This window comes from Solea senegalensis, linkage group LG2 (assembly GCF_019176455.1).
Source record: "Solea senegalensis isolate Sse05_10M linkage group LG2, IFAPA_SoseM_1, whole genome shotgun sequence".
In the NCBI taxonomy this organism is placed as follows: domain Eukaryota; kingdom Metazoa; phylum Chordata; class Actinopteri; order Pleuronectiformes; family Soleidae; genus Solea; species Solea senegalensis.
Genome location: NC_058022.1, coordinates 1,429,614 through 1,450,178, shown reverse-complemented (window position 1 = coordinate 1,450,178; position 20,565 = coordinate 1,429,614). Strand labels below are relative to the sequence as shown.

The 20,565-nt window shown below is 40.9% G+C and overlaps 1 non-coding gene across 1 annotated transcript; it reads left to right on the top strand.

Annotated features, from left to right (window-relative positions):
- Positions 1–17,291: 17,291 nt before the first annotated feature.
- trnaa-ugc lies at positions 17,292–17,363 on the top strand. The gene has a single exon. It is a non-coding gene; the product is annotated as a tRNA-Ala (tRNA).
- The last annotated feature ends 3,202 nt before the right edge of the window (positions 17,364–20,565 follow it).

The following is a 20,565-nucleotide window of genomic DNA, read 5'->3' as shown; positions in this document are numbered from 1 at the left end:
TTAATCACATCATCAAAGTAGTAGCATTTATAATGCATAAAAGCATTTGCTTCATGTCTTTGTAAATGTAATATCTGTGATTTTACTCTTAAACTTTATCAAAACTAAATAAAATCAGTTGTTACACAATATGCCGATGACTAAGTGATGTCACTTCATCATGTTTTCCTGATTTTTCAAACTAATCAAATAAGTAACTTAATTATTAGTAGAGCTGCAACTAACGATTATTTTCATAATCGATTATTGTCTTTTATTAATCGTTTGGTTAATCAAATATCAGAAAACCTTAAAAACTTTCGATCGGTGTTCGTCAAACCTGGAAATGATGATGTTCTCAAATGTCTTGTTTTGTCCACAAACCAAAATGATGAACTTTTAATGATTTCTTTGTTATCCGGGGCAAAGAAATTAAGAAAATATTCACATTTAAGAAGAAGTCGGTAAAAAATCGTAAATCCTCTTTTAATCATGAAAAAAGTTTCAAACTGATTAATCGATTATCAAAATAGTTGTCGATTCATTTAGTAATCGATTAATATTCGATTCATTGTTTCAACTCTAATAATTAGTTAAATTAAGTGCAATACAAGTTAATTTATTATGACAGGCAACTATAAATGATTTTAATTCATTTCATCAATGTAATTATCACAAGTTTAAAAAGACATTTGGTTCCTTCATCTTTTACTGGGGCTGCAACAATTATTACAATTATTAATCTATTGCTAAATTAATTGGCAACTCGTTAAATAAGAGATTAACCACTTAGAGTTTTTCTGTGTTTCTGTGATTTTTCAGCTTCTTAAATTTGAATATTTTCTGGTTTCTTTGTTTGTAGTCAAAATAAAAAATGTACTTTGACACTTATCAGACTTATCATGATATTTATCACTATGGACAGATGTGGAAACATCACATTGTGATAAAATGTTTTGGACGTGACGTTCGGCTCCACTTTCATAACATGATACAAACTGATGGAAGAGATTTGTCTCTGTTTGTGTTATCGTGCAGATCTGAATCTGCACCGTGTGGCCCTGACACGTGAGTGAGGTCACACACTCACACACTCTCTGTGAGTGTGTGAGTGTGCCAGCATGAACAGGAAGTTTATGCACCACAGAGATAAACTGCTGCTCTACCTGAGTTTTTAACTCCTGCACGTCTGAGCCAACAGTCTGCTCCTTTACAAGTCTCCCATCATCCTGCGCTGACCGGAGGATTTAAGTTCCCAGGCTCTGGTCACTGTGACCGGGCAGCGCCTGAGACTGTGGTCAAGACCATGAAGTGGGGGGGTGGGGGACCAGAGCTGACCCACACAGGCGCCTTCAGTCCGAGCCAATCAAGGGCCTTTTCTGGACCCGCTGCGGCCCACAGATTGTAAACACTGTGGACAACAACACAGAAAGAGAAGGTGTGTGTGTCTGTGCGTGTGCGTGTGTGTGTGTGTGTGTGTGCGTGTGTGTGTGAGACCACAGCACAGCTTGGCATCTGCTCACACCCACACAGCCTCCTCCACCACTACATGGTCTACGTCGTGTCCATATTTCAGCATCAGTGTCACAGACTGTGGGAAAAGAAAAACTCACACTGAAGAGAAGACATTTTATTCTCAAGTTATAACACAGGTGTTGGATAAGTGCTGCACAACCTGTCGGAGCGGCAGAGTTTCCCTTCTTTCACAATAATCTGCATCCCGAGTATTCCAGCTCCATATCAGAAGTATTCCGTGTCTTTTATAAGACTGTCAGCTGTTTTGATAATCGATTCATTTTAGTTTTCTGATTTTTCAGCGTCTTAAATGTGAATGTTTTCGTTTGACAAAGAAATCATTAAAACTAAATCACTTTTGGTTTGTGGACAAAAACAAAGACATTTGAGAACGTCATCATTCCCAGGTTTTTAGTAAACACTGATCAACATTTTCTGACATTTTCTGGACAAATCAATTGTTTACTTGCAGGCCCTGAAAACATATCACATGACCAAACCTTGTACGCTGGACATGCGTGTGCTGCTATCAGAAAATACAACAAAAGGGGAAACATGAGCAGTTCAAAATCACAGCAGGGGTTTCTGTTATTTGTGAGATGATGATGATGATGATGACGAAGTGAAACTACATCATTTCCAAAGGTCTCTGTTGCTGTTTGTTTATGAAATGTTTTCGAGGTGTGGGACAGAAGACGTGTAGCACCTGATCACACCATGTCCTCCTTACCTAACCCATCTTCCATACACTCCAACCAATCTTATTCCTCTCAGAATCACCAAGTGCCCGACTTCATCACTACCACCTTACTTACTTTTCTGGGAATATTCCCTTAAGTGTGAACCCTTAAAGTCCCTGTACAGTGATAAAAATCCCTCTTGTGACTTTGTCTCCCCTCAAGAAAACACGTTACTAACCACTTTATAGAAGTATTATTATTCTCCACTGTTTTCTAACATGTATAATGTGTGAAGAAGAGAAACCTTAAACATAAAAAAGTGACCCATGATGAACTTATTTGAGAGGAGTGTTGTTGGATAAATGACAAATCACTTAAACGTTAAAAAGCATCAGATGACGACAGGGGTCACAAGGTCACATGCCAGGTCATCTCTGTGGTCAGATGGGTCATATTGTTTTGTATTACTTGAAATGATTCTCATTAGTTTAAAGTTAACTTTAAAAGAGTTTAACACTCTCTCACACACACACACACACACACACACACACTCTCTAATGATGGACGTTCATCACCATCTGCATTTTAGATGAGTATGAATTAAATAATAGTGATTAATGCATTCACTTTGACTCGTCGTGATCACTGATGCTCACTTGTCATTAATTCATGCAGATTTCTGAGCTATTTATTTGCGGCGGTTTAAAACTTAAATACTGATTCATTTTGTTTAAATACTGAATGTTCATTCCTTTTGAACTGTCGATATAAACTTAACTGTTGCTTTCAAGATATTTTATAAAATGAAGGCGCTCACGTTAATGTGACGACTGAAGTTTATGAAATTGAATATCACACTTGGTTAGATAAGGGTTTTATTCACTTAAGGACCATGTTCTCTGTTCTTCTGATATTTTATTCCTGAAACCTGTAATTGATGAATCAAATCAAGGTTTTTGTCTCTGAGGCAGATATTAGTATTTTATAGAGCTGCGACTAACGATTATTTTCATAATCGATTAATCTGTTGATTATTTTCTCGTTTGGTCCATAAAATATCAGAAAACCTTAAATGTTGATCGATGTCACGTGGAAATGATGATGTTCTGAAATGTCTTGTTTTGTCCATGAACCAAAATGATTAACTTTTAATGATTTCTTTGTTATCCGGAGCAAAGAAATTAAGAAAATACTCACATTTAAGAAGCTTAAACAATCAGAAATCTTGTTTTAATCACAAAAAAAGCTTCGAACAGATAAATCGATTTTCAATATAGTTGTCAATTAATTTAGTAATCGATTCATCGATTAATTGTTTCAGTTCTATTATTTTATTTAGGTGAAATGATTAATAAAATCATTCTGTTGATGCTGAATTAGGATTTCATTCAATTTGGGGCTGATATAAAAGTTTGTTTTTGTGCCTCAAAATGTTGAAAAATGTTTTCTAAACCGAGGGTTTTATTTTGTCCGCCAGCCAAAATCATTCAGTTTTAGCGACAATCTAATTAGTCGGAAAATAAACATGGGCTGAAACGTATCTCTGGCTAGCCCATGTTAGTGATCCCAGTCTATGACAACGCTTGACTTATCTTATTTTGCTCACACAGAATTTAAAGTTAAACGCTACTATGTACTACGACTGATTTACTGTGAAACACATATGCCAGATTTTCTATTAACGGTAAAAGTAGCAGTGTTTGTATGATAGGAATCCTAATATGGGGTAAAGTGAGCTTTGTCCGAGTTTCTGAGTTGGAAATCCGAGTTCCGGATTGACATCGGAAATTTACGTGTTTGAAATGAAAAAATATTGAAAAAAATATTTTGCCTTTTTGAAAAAGACGAAAAATTGGATAATGTGTTTTGATTATTAGTAGAAATCGAGTGAGTGATTAGTTATTGTGGCACTAATAGCATTACTGCCAGATTTTTGCTGATATGATATGCCGATATATTCACCGCAGACTTAAATATAAATTGTATAAAAACAAAATGCCTCTAGAGGGCGCCAGCATAGAAGTCAGGGAGTTAGCAGCCTATTTAGATGACCGTTGTCATCCAATAATGCATGTTTAAGCAAATATCTGCTGATACTGATATCATGCCCATAACATTGTGTGTCCCTACTAGCCGGTAAAGCTAATCTAGTCCAGATTAATTTGGTATTTGCACACCTGTGTATACTGTTATACCTATAATCCATTTTACATATTATCGTTTTTTTGATCTTATACTGCCATATTCTTGTATATAATCTCATATCTATAGCCATATACATATACAGTACTATATATTTGTGTCTATATCTCATTGCTGTGCACTTCTGGTTCGAGATGCCCTCTGCATTTGTACTTGTGACATGTGTAATGACAGTAAAGTTGAATCTAATCTAATCTATTTCACACATTATTCAGATTATTCAGCCTGAGGAGGTAATAATTGGGGCTAGAAAGAAACTTTAGTAAAAAAAAAAAAACATATGGCGGCGTGGGTCGCGTCAGGTCGCGACATAGCGTGACAACCCGCCCCTTTATTATATCTGTAAGCACCAAATTCTCCATAAAGATGACCGTCCATAAAACAAATGTCCATAAAAACACACGTCCTGTCATCATTATCCACCGCCTGAAAACAATAACGCTGTAAAAGCCTTTTTATTTTTACGGGAGTTGTAAAAAAAGTATCTGCTGAACATGTATTTCATTTTTTTTAATGGAGATGCTGCTTTATAGACGCTGGTCATATGAGACGCACAGGGAGAGACGTCAATAAGATCAGGCGAGAGTTCACCAGGGAATGGATGTGCAAACACACACACACACACACACACACACACACACACACACACACACAAATGATGCACGATGAGGATTGATGAGGGGCCAACACACACACACATACACACAGAGAACAGACCTGTGTGTGTTGTTGTTTAACCTGCTGCAATTAGCCGACAGGAAAAGGTCTGGTCACTGAAAATGTAATCATGAAATTAGCCGCGTGATACATCAACCGTACGTCTACAACGTCTGTGAACGTCTGCAGCGCCGCCCGCCGCCCGCTCGCTCTGGACCCAGCGTTTTGTTCATATCATTGTCGGGACACGTTAATCCGCTAATGCCTTACAAATGGTTACAAATTACGTTGATGGAAGGTGCTGCGTCGATAACACACACACACACACACGCACACGCGTGACCGCAGCAATGCAGCTGTTGGTCACACCCTCGGGGGTCAAAGTGTGGCCTCGGTTTACGCTCGACATCGACATGGAGTGACACCCGTGCTCGTAAAAAAGAAAAAACAGCGCTGTCATTAACTGCAGCCCTCGTTTGCCAATACATCACACTCTGCCATCATAAAAACATGGAAAACGCTGGTTATTATGCACTTTAAACCTTGACCAGCCTATAAAATAAAAACTTTCAGCCCCAGTTTACTGTATATATTTTTATATACGTCAAACAAACGTCTGCTGACCCATAGATTCTTCAAAACAAAACTTCCAGGTCAGCTGGAAGTTTTGTTTTTTAATTGCAGCGTTTGACAGTGCAGTTATTTCCACTGCGAATTAATCATTTTTTTTTTTATATATATATGGGAAAATATCATCACTACAGGAAAATATCTGCTTGCAATTTGTTTTATTTTGACGGATAATGGAGTTTGACTTTGGGTCATGATGGTTGGTTTAAAATTTGGTTACCAATATAGAAAGTTAGGCAACACTGATGTTTACACTATTTTATTCTATTCTATTTTATTTTGAACATGTCGTTAAAGTTTATAAATCATTATATCAAACCCAAAAAAGGTATCGAGGCATTACAAAAAGAAAATATTCCTGCTTAAAGCTCAAGTATGTGACATTTACAAAGATTTATTGGCATAAACTGACAATTCTATCCATAAGTATGTTTGTATAAGTGTTTAATAACTTAAAAATAAAATGTTCTTTGTGTACATTAGGCATACTATAGTATGGGCAAGGTTATTACAAACTAGAACAACTTATTTTTAGCTATTGTATGGTTTCAAATCCCAATTTCACTTTAGAGATTCTTCACATTTGCGAAGCTGAAACAAGAGAACATTTAAATTTTTGCTCACATAGCGACTGAAACAAGTCTGAAGAGACAGATTGTGCTTTTATTTAATGTATAAAATGTTATTTAGTAATTAAAATAAATCTATTATGTTATATTTTACTGCTTTTTCCAGAGGTCCTCATTATATTACAGTGATTTTACGTATATACATATATATATATATATCTATACTGTGTATAGATATATATATATATATATATGCATTTATTATAAAAATGCCTCCACTTCTTTCTACCTGCACTGCACTGACGACACACACACACACACACACACACGGCCACTGTAACCACGGCGCCCTAATAAAAGATGGCAGATGAATTTATGAGTGAATATGTGAATGACCTTATGGCTGCCTGTTTAACCTAATATAACTAATATGAGGCCCATAAATCACTTATTACTGATATGGAATCAATACTGGATTCAATTAGCTAATGATGTTGAGGTAAAGCTACTTCCTGGATCCATGTGGATTACAGAGCTTTGTTGAATGTTGATTCTAATCCCATTTCATTTATTTCTTTTTCTCTCCATTTCTAATTCAGTCTTTATTTGACGTAGTTTGTATTCAGCAGAGAATCCTTCAAAATAAAAGCTTCTCTACCTGTATGTACAATATGTGATAATTTACGTCAAAGTCTCATTAAAAGACAATTAAAAAGCATTGTTAACCTGAAATATGGCTAAGTATTTTGTGTCGTGGTGGGGAGTAAATCGATTGCGAAATATCCCAATATTTTTTTGTGACACCAACTATCAACATTTTTTTTTTTTTTTTTGCTCCATAGAACAAAAAAATCATGAAAACTGAATCATTTTTGCTTCGTGGACAAAACAAGACATTTGAAAACATTATCATTTCCAGGTTTGACAAACATTGATCAACATTTTCTGACATTTTACGGACCCAACAAGTACTCGAGGAATCGAGAAAATAATCAACCGATAAATCGTTTATGAAAATAGTCGTCAGTCGCAACTCGCGGCGCCCAAATATTCTCCGAAAATGAACACAAATGAAACCCAATCCTCTCATTTATAATATTGTGAAGTGCATTAATTATTATAATAATAACAGAGTGTATTATGTTCCTGTACGGCCTGATGTCTGAGTGAGGAGTGGTAGAAATGATTCAGTGCCACAGAGTGAAGGCTGCGGTGCATTAAACTGTCTTTAATAACGTCTTCTCCCTCATCATGAAGAGCGGGGGATTATCCACTCCAGCTCCACTGTGTAATTCCCTCAAACAGCTTGTTCACATGATGTTTGCAGAGCTGAGGCTTTTGGACTAAAACCTCCCCGCATTAGAAGCCGCTCGGTGGAAGGTTTTCATTTGAACGTGGCCAAAAGTCTGGAGATCATCAAGCGCCCGCTCCATGCTCTGTAAACAGAGCGGGCATTGGATACATTAGTCCCTGCGTGGGATTTGAACCTTTCCCTCCAAACACCACCTCCCCGCCTTTATTCTGATCCTCAATTTCACTTCCCCCTTCTCCTCCCTTTTTCATCCTCTCCTGTTTTTCTCCCGCTGTCAATCACCCCTCCCTTACTTCTAACTTCTCCTCCTCCAAAGACGTCGCGGCACAACTTTAACTGCTGTTTTCGCGGGAAGCAAATTCTCGTTAAATTTAATCAGAAGAAGGTGCGTGTGAAATGAGCTTGACCTTCTTGTAAAGGGAGGTTCTCCTCCGGCTGGGGGGTCCTGGCCCGTCCATGGCTGCGTCCTGTCTGACTGCTCTGCTCATTGCTCTAATCTTTGTGTCCGTCGTGCAAATGGATTGAATGTTCAACACGCTCGCGCTGTGTGACGACAGCGTCGACAAATCTAATCTGGTGACAGTCGACCAATGGATGAATGGTCTTTTTCTTCTCTTAGTGGTTTCATCAAAGCTAAAAAATATGTATTAAATGTAGCTTCTGTGGGTCTGAAATGGTCACGTTTTGGATGATTTTGATAAAGCTTTGATGAATTGTTTCCGCTCTACTGTGTGACCACTTCATGTTCTTGTCTTTGTTCTTGGTTTAATGAAGTAGAAACGTCGTCTCCGCCCGACTTTCACCTCCACACATGGAGGCAGCAGTTTCAGGAGAGTGGTGGAGTTTTGTGTAACCAGGACAGACTTTTATTTATTCATGTATTACTGTAAAGCTGTGTTGATTTGTTTGTGTGTGGGCTCAGCCTCTCTCTCTCTCTCTGTGTGTGTGTGTGTGTGTGTGTGTGTGTGTGGGTGTCTCTCATATTTATCCATATGTACAGGTCTGACAGTTTATGTGATCATTTAAGTGCCTGTTTCCATCTGTGTGTGTGTGTCAGGACCAGGACCAGGAGCTGGTCTGCCCTGTCACCTCAGCTCTGGTCTGATCAGAACTAACAGACCTGGTTAGCGCTTTGACTGAGCCATGAGTGCAAAAGCATGTTGAGCAACACACAGCTGTTTACACACACACACACACACACACAAACACACAAACACACACACGCACACACGCCTCGCCCCTCATGAATAATACACACAACACCAGACGGCCACTGCCGCATGCATGCATATCTGTGTGTGTGTGTGTGTGTGTGTTTGTGTGTTTAATGGCAGCTTTAATAGGAAATATGAGACATGTTTTGTGTTTTTATCACATAACTTAAATTAGGGCTGCAGAATTGTGCCTGAAGTAGTGATACCATAACTATATATATATATCTAACGTCCTATATATTGGATAGGACGTTAGATAAAGTCACTTAACTTCTTTAGTGTCCAGAGCCTCTGGAGTGTGGGTATAAGCATAAATCACCAGTATCTGCACGTGTAGGTTAATGTGTTCAAGGCACTCGTGGTTGGACACTAGTGACCATGGTCCCCTTTTTAAATTGACTTAGGTGACGTGGTGTCCACGTGGTGATGATGGAATTTCTCACAATTTCTATAATAATTGTAAGTATCTAATGTTTATAATCTGACAAACCTTATATTTTAATAACAATAATAATAATACTAAGTGACGGAGCGCAAACAATAAGTGTATTTTCAAACAATAAAATATAATCTTTGAATGATTAAATCATATTTTATCTACTGATCTAATTCCATATATCGCTCAGCCCTAAGAAGGAGTTAAAAAAAAGAAGAAGCAGTGAGGGGGAAGACGACGTCTGTGGAGGAGGAGGGAAAAAACGCTGTGATCTCCTTTTATTGTTGGGTTTAATTCAATTTTCAGCTCTAATTACAATTAAGCCACTTAGTATGTATAATAATGTTTGCATCACAGAGCAGCACAGATGCAGTCCATCAACGCAATTAAATATTAAAATGACTGTGGCTGTATTAATAGCAAACGTGGTCTCTGTGTGTGTGTGTGTGTGTGTGTGTGATGCAGTGTGGACTCCCTTGGTAGCGCCGCCTGTCGCCTGGAGACCCTGCAGCGCCATCTTTAGTGCCACCAGTGTATCTTGACCTATATTCACCGCGTGGCGCTCGGTGCCGGGGAAAAAGTGGAAAAATCCCCACGAGTGTATGAATGTTCCTGCGCGTTCTCTCGGACTAATGCAGAATTAGTGTTTTTGTGCAAAATTATTCATGGCGGCTCATAATGAGTGTGTTTTTAAGTCAAACGAGACTTCACCTCTGCTCTCCTCCTCATCCTCACATGCACTCGCTTCAAGACCTGATTTCTGGCACAGATGTGTGCTGTACATGCGCGACGACACCTACGCGCAGAAAAGAAGAATAAAAAAGCCTCGTCTTCTTCCCCCTCATCCTGCATTATTCAGGGAATCAGCGCCGGTAAACAAGAGCGGAGCAGTGAAGCCACATGAAGAACACAAAACTGCTCTTTATGTATTTATTTAGAAGATATTGACACGTAAAATACTAACATTGATGGAGTGTTTTTGGTTTTTCACCATGGTCCAAACTGACACTGCGTCAGGTCGTAGGCCGTTGGGGAGGCGGGGCAGGAAGGTGTCAGTCATTCCTCAGTGGGTGTGGGATTAGATTTGTGTCAATAACACAAAACACAGCGTTTGAAAATACACTTTTTGTTTGCAGTGATCAGAATTTCTCTCACAACGACTCTGCGTTTGCGCTCCCTGGGTTTTTGGTTGTGATTCTGACCATGGGCGGAGCTTAGTAAGCTGCCAGCTGATTGGCTACTGATTGTTTTGGAAGCAGACACAGGCCTGGAGTCACTGAAGTTTTCCCCGCTGACATCCGACGTATAATAATTGTAAGTGTCTAACGTTTGTCAGATTATCTTTGAGAGATTACACAGTGACTCTCAGTCCGTGTCTACTTCCTGTCCTTGGAGCTGTGGGTTCTGAACTGGGGTCTGACACAGGAAATACATAATCGCCCAAAGATTGTGGTCTGATCCCGGCATCAGGTGCAAACAACAACACTTTGACTGAAGGCCTCCGTGTGTGTGCCTTTTGTCTCAAACGCGCTCGTTCTGGACCCAAATCTCCCAGAATGAAAACACCCGTGTGTGAATAAATGTTTGAATAAATGTGACTTCCCACATGTATAATCACACAAACACACATGTTCATCTTCTGGACACTTTTAGACGTGAATGTCGTGACGGCCGTTGGAATGTGTGGCCAACGCTCGCCTGTGAATCTGAGCGAGCGAGCGGGGCCCGAGTTTGGCCCCTGTGCACTGACTGCACTGATAAATATAGACGCCGCTGAGGTTGTAGTTTAAATACAAGGCTGGTCTCTGCTGTAATGGATGGGTGTCGCTGACCTGTGGTGCAATCACGGCGGATTCCACAGAAATATTTCTGCACAGCGGCAAACAAACAAAGAGGAAAACAAAAGCGCGGAGCAGGCAATGCTAATCATGAGGCAGGGCGAGGCGTCTGTGGCCACGACTCTGTGTGTGTGTGTCTGTGTGTGTGTGTCTGTGTGTGTGTGTGTGAGAGAACGCAGCAACAACCAACACTGACCCTTATACACCACAAGACACAGGAGGAAGATTCTCTCCTGTGTGTGTGTGTGTGTCTGTGTGTCCAAGTATGTGTGTGTATGTTCTGTGTCTGTATGTTGTGCGTGCGTGCTCATGTCATTTGTGTTGTTTTTGTGCATGTTTGTCTGTATGCATGTGCGTTTGTGCGTGTGTCTTTTGTGTCCAGGTATGTGTTCTCTGTAAGTAGGTGTGTGTGAGTGTGTATTTGTGCATGTTTTGTTTGCATGTTGTCTTTAGCTTTTGTGTCTATGCACGTATGTTCTGTTCGTGCTTGTGTATGTGTGCGTGTCTTTTGTGTCCATGCATGTGTCATGTACATGAGTGTGCATCTACATTATATGGGCGTGTGTGTGTGTCTTTTTTTGTCTGTGTGTTACTTTTGTGCATTTTTGTGTGTTTGTACGCAGCGACTATAACCACTGACCCTTACGAACCACAAGAGGGACGTTTGTCTGCTCTGTGTGTGTGTGTGTGTGTGTGTGTGTGTGTGTGGTGTACTGTAGAGTGAATGGGGTGATATTTATGACAGGGATTATCCTGAGGACACTGCAGAGTCCAAAGGTCCCTCTGCTGTCTGTCCCTCTGTGTCTCTGGGAGCATCATTAACCAACATTTAACTGCTGGCTTATGAGTACAGTTTAACGACCTGGGCCGTCCTCACCCACACACACACACACACACACACACACACACCCATCCTATACCGTCTCTTCCCTCCAATATCCGGACTGTTAAACCTTTTATTTATCAACCAATGAAATGGCAATAATCCCCTGATAAACCTGTACTTAGTCACCTCACTCACATGCCTTTGTTAAAGGGATAGTTCAGGTTTGTAGTGACACCTGCGTCTCCACATGTTCTCCCATTTCATTTCACGGCTAAGCATTGTTGTTCTCACAGGAAGCTGAAGTTTGTAAACCACTCACTCTCCCGCACCAAACCCCAGAGAGAAAATCAGCCATTTTAACATCACAGCACACAGGAGTTGTTGACCCACTGCTGGTGACTTCTGTGTTTGCAATCCGTTGTTCAGATTGACCTCAGTGACACAAAGTGACCACACGAGGCAGCAGAGGACCAGCAGCTCCTGTGTCCCTGTGAGCTAAAATCACTGATTTTCTCCATGGGGTTTGGTGTGAGAGAGTGAGTGGTTTACAAACTTGAGATTCCAGTCAGAAAAAGTTGATCTCATCGTGAGATGAAGTGACAAACGTCGTAGAATTGAGTAAGGAAGAGCCCTGTTGTCTCATGACTGGTTTGAGGTGCCCGGGGCGCTCTCGGCGAGTCTTTGTGTCAACACGTCGTACAACCACACTTAGACAAACCTAAACAATCCTTTTTAAAATGTGCTTATCAAGGCTCTTCTCTCACTCACTCACTCACACACACACTTGCTGTCATCAGCTGCCACAGCCTGCAGTGATTTGCAGGGCAGCTGTTGTAATAGAGTGGGTTGATGTGAAACAGTTTACACACACAATTACTATTAATACCAAAGACACATGTGACTCCGCTGTTTATCCAGCTCACGCCGCGTGTGTGTGCGTGCGCCATCTTTTTGGATGTGAAGCGCGACTGATTAGGCCGCCGCCGCCGTGTGTGTGTGTCTGTAAGTGTGTGTGTGTGTGTGTGTGTGTGTGTGTGTGAGAGAGACAGGGGGCAGTGTAGCGTGAGGGACGCACCTGTTAGGGACTCACAGATGAAACAGTCCTGAGACCCTTTTAACAGCCACAAAATCACACAGAGGTTATCACACAGTGTTTACTGAGGAGGCTGAGAGCAGGTGATTAAAGGGTCAGTCTGCGAATGTTTGTCTCCGCTTTTTAATTTAGTTAATGTTTTGGTTCCTATGATACTTTTATGTGTCGGACGACGCGCTGCGTTTTTAACGATTTGTTTTAACAAGCGCTGAACAACTTGGCGACATTTCTGTATCACATGGTAATCATTTTAAATGTGTTATTGAAATGAAAACCAGAATTATGAAAAGATGACTGTTTCTCATATCGTATTAAGTCAAAATAATCACTATTATATATTGATTCAAACTCGTTCAGCCCTAGCTGAAATACAGAATTGCGATTTTTCTGTTTATTGAGTTTGGGACTTGATGTGCGACGTAATTGTCAAATTTCACTGTATTTTATCATTATATTCAGACGATTTTATGCTTGTCCCCCTCTTTATGATAAAATATAGCTATTTTAATACAAGAAATCTTTAAATGTGCAGTCTATGAACTAAATATTAAATACATGTAACAGGTCATCAAAAAACTAGAAAAAAATAAACCTTTGAATGAAAAGAATAAAGTTGTAGTGGCTTTTATGAAGTTTCTGAGAGCAAAAATAATGCCAATTATTAAAAATAATGACAATTATCAATCAATCTGATTAATTGGCCCACTTTAGAATTTTAAATTGAAAAAGTGAAGAATATGAAATGCTAAACTTTAAAAATAACAATTTTTCTGTTTTACATTACATTACATGTCATTTAGCCGACGCTTTTATCCAAAGCTACTTACAATAAGTGCATTTAAACAGAAGTAAGTAAAAGCTTCAAGTAGAACAAACTATGAAGTGCTAGTCATAAGTACGATGTATACGTTGTTTTTTTTTGTTTTTTTTTGTTTTTTTTTTGTCGTCGTCGTCTTAGTCGAGGTAGAGTCTGAAGAAATGTGTTTTTAGTTGGCGTCGGAAGATGTGGAGGCTTTCAGCTGTCCGGATGTCGATGGGGAGGTCGTTCCACCATATGGGAGCGAGGACAGTGAACAGTCTGGAGTTCTGCGAGTGTCTCTGCGATCCTCTCAGTGAGGGGGCAGCGAGCCGGTTTGCCGATGCAGAGCGAAGTGGGCGGGCTGGGGTGTAGGTTTTGATCATGTCCTGGATGTAGGCTGGACCGGATCCGTTTGTAGCATGGAACGCAAGCACTAGAGTCTTGAAGCGCGGATGCGAGCAGCTACAGGAAGCCAGTGAAGGCAGCGGAGGAGCGGTGTAGTGTGGGAGAACTTTGGTGAGTTGAAGACCAGTCGAGCTGCTGCATTCTGGATGAGCAGCTCGACTGGTCTTTTAGGTCGGTGCAGTGAAAATATAATGACACCACAATATATCGTCCAATATTTCTCCTAAAATCACTTCAACCGTAAACTTTTATTATTAACAACTATGAAGAAAATGAAGAAAAATGTGCAAAACCACACACAAGAAGTATAACTTTTGTACTTTTTAAAATGTAGTATTATAGTGTAGTTAAAAGCGATTATTCTGCAAATGATAAAGCTTGTATCATTTACATACAGTAAAATAAGTTGAACTAACACTCATAACTGATCACTTTAACATTTCACACCGGGGTTTTTATTGATCAGAATCATTTTCTGCTGCCTTAAGACGATCTGAAAACACTGCAGCTGAGGCCAGGTCTTCATTTCACTGATTTTTATAATATATATCTACATATAATATCAGCTGCCACAAGATAACGTGATTTTAAATCAAAAGTATTTAAAGTTATTTCTAGGTGCTGATGTCACTCGTCAACAAACACATTACTGGACGTGTGTGTGTGATTTTTCACTCTTTGCTCCTTTAATTGTTTTTTGTAAGCGTCTCTGTCGTGAACATTGTCTCCTCTCTGTCGTGGACATTGTCTCCTCTCTGTCGTGGACATTGTCTCCTCCTCTCGGTCTTTGTTCCTCTCTATCTTCTTCCTAACATTCTGCTGTCATCCCTTCTTCCTTTATTTTCTTTATATTACCTTGTTCCCTGGATGCCAGAGTGGACCAGATGCCAGTTCAGGGGACCCTCAACTCCCCCCTCACACTCACTCCCCCCCTCCCTCCCTCCCTCTCTCTCTCCAGACGCACACACACTCACATCCACTGCAACATATTGGTTCATAATTAATGAAATTAGCAGCTTTATCTGCTGTGAAGAGCTCTGCTTCTGTCTCTGGCTGAGTGGAGAGAGACAGATAGGCTGGGGAGACGACGGGGGTGGAGGTGGGAGGCGGCGGTGGTGAAACGGGAGAGAAGGAGGTAGAGATTGATGGGAAGGACACAACTGATTAACAGGAGTGACAGTGAGAGTGTAAACATGCGAGTGAAAAGTTTGTGAGGATAAAGGCTGTTTTTATAACCACCAGAGCATGAGAGTTAGTGGAAGCAATGCAGGCTTCACAGCGCGTGGAGCCAACGGGACGAGATGGTGAGACGCTCTTCTGTCCTCGTCTGGAGCAAAGACGTCCTCAAAATTCAACTCGTGCTAAAGCGATAACTAGAGCTATAGATGTGTTTGTAGCATCACCCTGGATTTAAACATTTCATTAACATTTAAATCCAGTATCATCCAGTTCAAATACATTCAAACTATTTACAAATCGGTACATATTTAAACTCGACAGTCCGAGTAAAAGATAAAAACCTGTTTCTAAACAAATAACTCACAAGTCTCTACTTATTTTTTTTACACTATACGTCATAAATCTATTTATTTAATATTTACTCTGCATTTTCAATGACGCAACTTAAGAAAACCTCATTTAAATTCACTGTATTTTCCTCTTTAAATTACCATGACAATGAATGTGACCCGAGCCACACAGTCTCGTCTGGGACACCTGACCCGGTCTCAGGTCTTTCTTTGTCGCGGAGAATCAAAGTTGTGTCTCGCTCACTTTTTCTCTCTTTAATCAGATATGTGCTCTTTCCGCTGCGTCATCAGCTCACAGTATTAATCTTTATCTGCAACACACAACCCGTCCTCTGGGTGTCTTTAGTCCTCCTGCGTGGTTCCTGTCCCACCCAGCCTCTGTGTTAAAACACACACACACACGCATGTACACACACACACACACACACACACACACACATGAACTGCTGTTAGACAAGGTGAGTAAATAGTGTTTTATTCCTGAGGTATTTATCAACTGTGGTGCCGCCCGCTGCAGCAGCAGCTTCCGTACTGGACCTGATTAATGGAGACTTATTAACAAAAGCTCTGTTGTCGGGGGCCCCGAGGGCTCCGCGGTAACTCGAGAGCCCCAGCGCCCGCTGATATAATGGCCTATTTTAAGCGGCTCCGTGATTAAGCGCCATTAAGCGGCGAGCGGAGCCAGGCGTTTGGACGACTTCAATGGGCAGCAAACGTAAACGCAGCCACGTCCCCAGAGTCCCTCCATCCCTCTCTGTCCGTCCCACTCCGTCTCTCCCTCTGTCTGTGCGCCTCTGTTATTGAAACAGAGCGCCGTATTTATATTCAGTTTACAGAAGGACTCTCGGGGGCTGAACGGGAACTCCACACTGTGGAGGGAGTATCTGCTGAAACCTCACCTGCATGTTATCCTGGTTACAGATGAGTGAGGGTGGTACGGGCGCCGCCACTTTCACTCACCTGATGTCACTACTTCATGTCTCCTCATGGCGGCGCTGCTCAAACGAATGAGTGACTTTACAGTGGGATAATGATGGCGAAAGCTACGTTAAGAGATGCTGAAAAAGAAAAACAGTGGTCTCTGTTCCATCCTTAATATCGCGACGTATCGCTGTATGATTGTAAGTAAGTAAAGCTTTATTTGTGTAGCACCTTTAAAAACAACAATTTACAAACGTAAATTTCACATACGTAAATAAAAAATACACACATACAAGTAATACTAATATTTACATATGGTAAATTGATTTAAGGTGCTTGCAAAGGAAGAAAAGCAACAAGATAAAAGGATAAAAAGATGATTTAAAAGATGACACTGACTTGACGAGCCTTATCTCCGCGGGCAGGCCGCTCATCGTGTCGCGGTGTTGTTGATATTGTTGTTGATATTATATCGTGACTTACTCGTGATTCCCACGACTGACCAACAAGTGTAATCATCTGTAACAGAGGAAGATTTTAAAGCAACATGTTCTTGTTTAGAAACAACACTTTTGACCTCAAGTACCGTCTCGTTATTATCTTTTTATGTGTTTCGTTTTCTACGAGCTCTGGTCAAAATTCCTCCGCTCCGATCACATACCCAGGTATATAAGTGTGGGCACAGTGGGGATGTAGCTCAGTGGTAGAGCGCATGCTTTGCATGTATGAGGCCCCGGGTTCAATCCCCGGCATCTCCACTTTTCAACGAAAATAATGCTGTACTTCAAGACTTACTCGGAGAATCTCAGACCTTGTCTTGTTTGTGTCCACAAACCAAACATAATTCACTTTGAATGATTTCTTAACAAAGAAGCTGCAGAAAACACCCAGGAACATGTTTTAATTCTCCACATTTCAACGTTGTTTGGTTGGGACGAATAACCATTTTTTTATAAATTCTGTATTTCAAGTCTTTACATGCTCGCTGACGTCCGTAAAGTCAAAGGTCAAAGGAAACGTCTGCACAGAAAATAGACAAATGTATAGAAAGTGTACACGGACACTCACACGCTGCACATAAAACACACCAGACTCATCGTTTATTCACTCCAGGATCGTTCTTGGACGTTGAATGCACAGTGACATGTAAATGTACACAGTGTTAGGACGAGGACAGACCAGGTCATTGACACTTTAACTTTAACACCACCTCTCCATGTAAAACTAATCCTGTTAGAATAGAACTCATTGTTACACCTCAAAATAACAGTTTTGCCACTTAAACTTCAAGTTTCAAGCAAAAAGAAGTATTTTTAAAGCTAAATGTACGTATTTGAGGAAAATGAGAGTCATTTCTCGTTACCTGAGTAGAATTAAATAACCCGAGTGGCTCTTGCATGTTTCGACACATTCTTGTATCTCTAATGAATCTGCTCCTCACATCCTCTCACTGCTCAACAGGAAGACTCTTCCTCACCCTTCCTGCCGTTTTAACTTCCATCCCCACCCTTCATCTTCGCCCCCGGCTTCTCTGGGGAGGGCGGTAATAATTATTATGTAAATAAATACGCCTGCTGTAATCACATTCGTGCCACTGATCCAATTAGAGAGCTGATAGCGGGCGGCTGATGGTCAGGGCCTGTGTGTCTGTGTGAGCGGCTGCTCGCTCAGGCAGACCAGAGGAGAGTGGAGCGGAGCATTAGCAGGCGGCCGCTGCATGCAGTCATGTTCTCTAAATAATGCTCTTTGACCAGGAACCCTACATGTCTGCCAGGCCCACTGTGTGTGTGTGTGAGATCCAGATCCCTGGCTCTGGATCACTTTCACCATGCATCAGCTTATCACACAATTACTGCCTTGTTGTGATTCTCATCAGCTTAATGATGCTCCGCTGAGACCGTCGTCGTCAGAGCTCTGTCAGCCTCACCCTTCACCCTCGTCCACTCGTCTCTCTGACAGACGCAGGGACGTCTTTTTCTGCCCTGTCTTTTATTTATTAGACAATAAATGTATTTGTTATTGTCCTGTGGAATTAGATTTAATCATTCAAAAATATTGTATTTTATCGTTTGAAAATACACGTGTTCTTTGTGCTGTGGTTTTTTGTTTGTGGGTGGAGCAAAGAACATGTGCGGGTCAATTCACCTAATTTTGGACTGTGGGTGGAACCCGGGGAACCCGGAGAAAAGCCATGCACACACGGGGAGAACATGCAAACTCCATGCTAGAGCTGAAACGATTACGATTATTAGTCCATTACTAAATTAATCGACAACTGTTTTGATAATCGATGAATCTGTTCAAAGCTTTTTTCATCATTAAAACCAGATTTCCGATTGTTTAAGCTTCTTACATGTGAGTATTTTCTTCATTTCTTTGCCCCGGATAACAAAGAAATCATTAAAAGTTAATCATTTTGGTTTGTGGACAAAACAAGACATTTAAGAACATCACAATTTCCAGGTTTGACGAACACTATTTTATGGACCAAACGATTAATCGAGAAAATAATCGTTAGTTGCAGCTCTACTCCATGCAGAAAGGTTCCAACTGGGCCTCGAACCCGGGGTCTTCTTGCTTCAAAGCAAAGAGCGCTAACCACTCCACCAACCGTGTTTCCTCCGCGTGTCCACACATGAGCGGAGTCTGGCCGCTGTAGATGACGTTTGCTCTTTTGTGGCAACAGTTACTGCCACAGTCTGTACGTCGTCTCCTACTTCAGGGTCAAAAACCATGGAGTAAATCTTGGTCTCCTTGACTCCAGTCCGACTAAGCATACACATGCAGGAGTAATCGGACTATGAATCACATTATCCAGGTATGTTAGTCTGACTAAAACTAGTTAGATTTTAGTCGGACTAATGTCTTTCTTAAGAAAACCAAATATTTCTCTCAGTGTTGATCCAGTATGGTGGATATTTGGCCAGTTTTTGTTACCGTGGCAACAGCACAGATTGTAGATGTTCACCAGGAAACCCGTCATGGGCCGCGGCCGACAGATGCTCGAATGAGTACGCATGAATACTTACGCCGACATCTTTCAAATAACGCCGGGCAGATGTTTGTCCTGATCACACTCCCGCGTGGATGTGACTTCAGTGGCCAATGATTAATGGCGTTGATAACATTCTTGGTCAAGTTGTGACGCAGTGGCGACATGTTTTCATTCCTGACGACAGCGCTGGATCCTCCAGTTTCCATTTTAGAGAAAAAAACACTATTAATTTTAACAGACTTTTTATTGTACATCATTTTTCAAACATGCCCTGACAGTTTGGGCCGTAGCAGGAATTTCTTTTCAAAACTCTGCAGAGGAACATGTGAATGTGTTTTGTGGTCGGGACAAATGAAGCAGATATGATAAGTCTTTACATTACTGTGCAGCGTGGATGTGAAATATGTCAGGTTTGTGGCCGTGTCATCGCGCTGCCAACCGTACACCACACTTTCCAGGGCAGTTAAACAAGGCTGTGTGTGTGTGTGTGTGGGGGCATTAGTTCTTAACTCTCCGTTTGCCCAAGGGTCACACTCCCAGCGCTGTGCGTCGGCCCAGTTAGACGACTGTTAATGTTGGGATGTAATGTATGGGTCCCAGCGCTAACTCCCTGCCTTTTACATCTCAATCAGGTCACTCTAGTTTATTTATATATTGTCAGGGGCGGCGGGGTGTGTGTGTGTGTGTGTGTGTGTGTGTGTGGGGGCAGCTAAGAGATGAATGTGGCAGCTTTTTTTTTTTCCTTTCTCTATTTAGTTAGCAAAAGCTTTTATAATGAATTTGAAAAGCTGCACAGATCCAAGCGTTTGAAATTCCCAGAGCACTGCTAAGTGAAAGAAAGGGGGGGTGAGGAGGGGGTGAGGGGAAAAAAATAAAACGCATTCACTCCCAAAATGTGGAGTAGATTTGAAAGAAAAAATTAATACATCTTCATTTTTTTCCCCACATGCTGTTTTCTCTCCTAC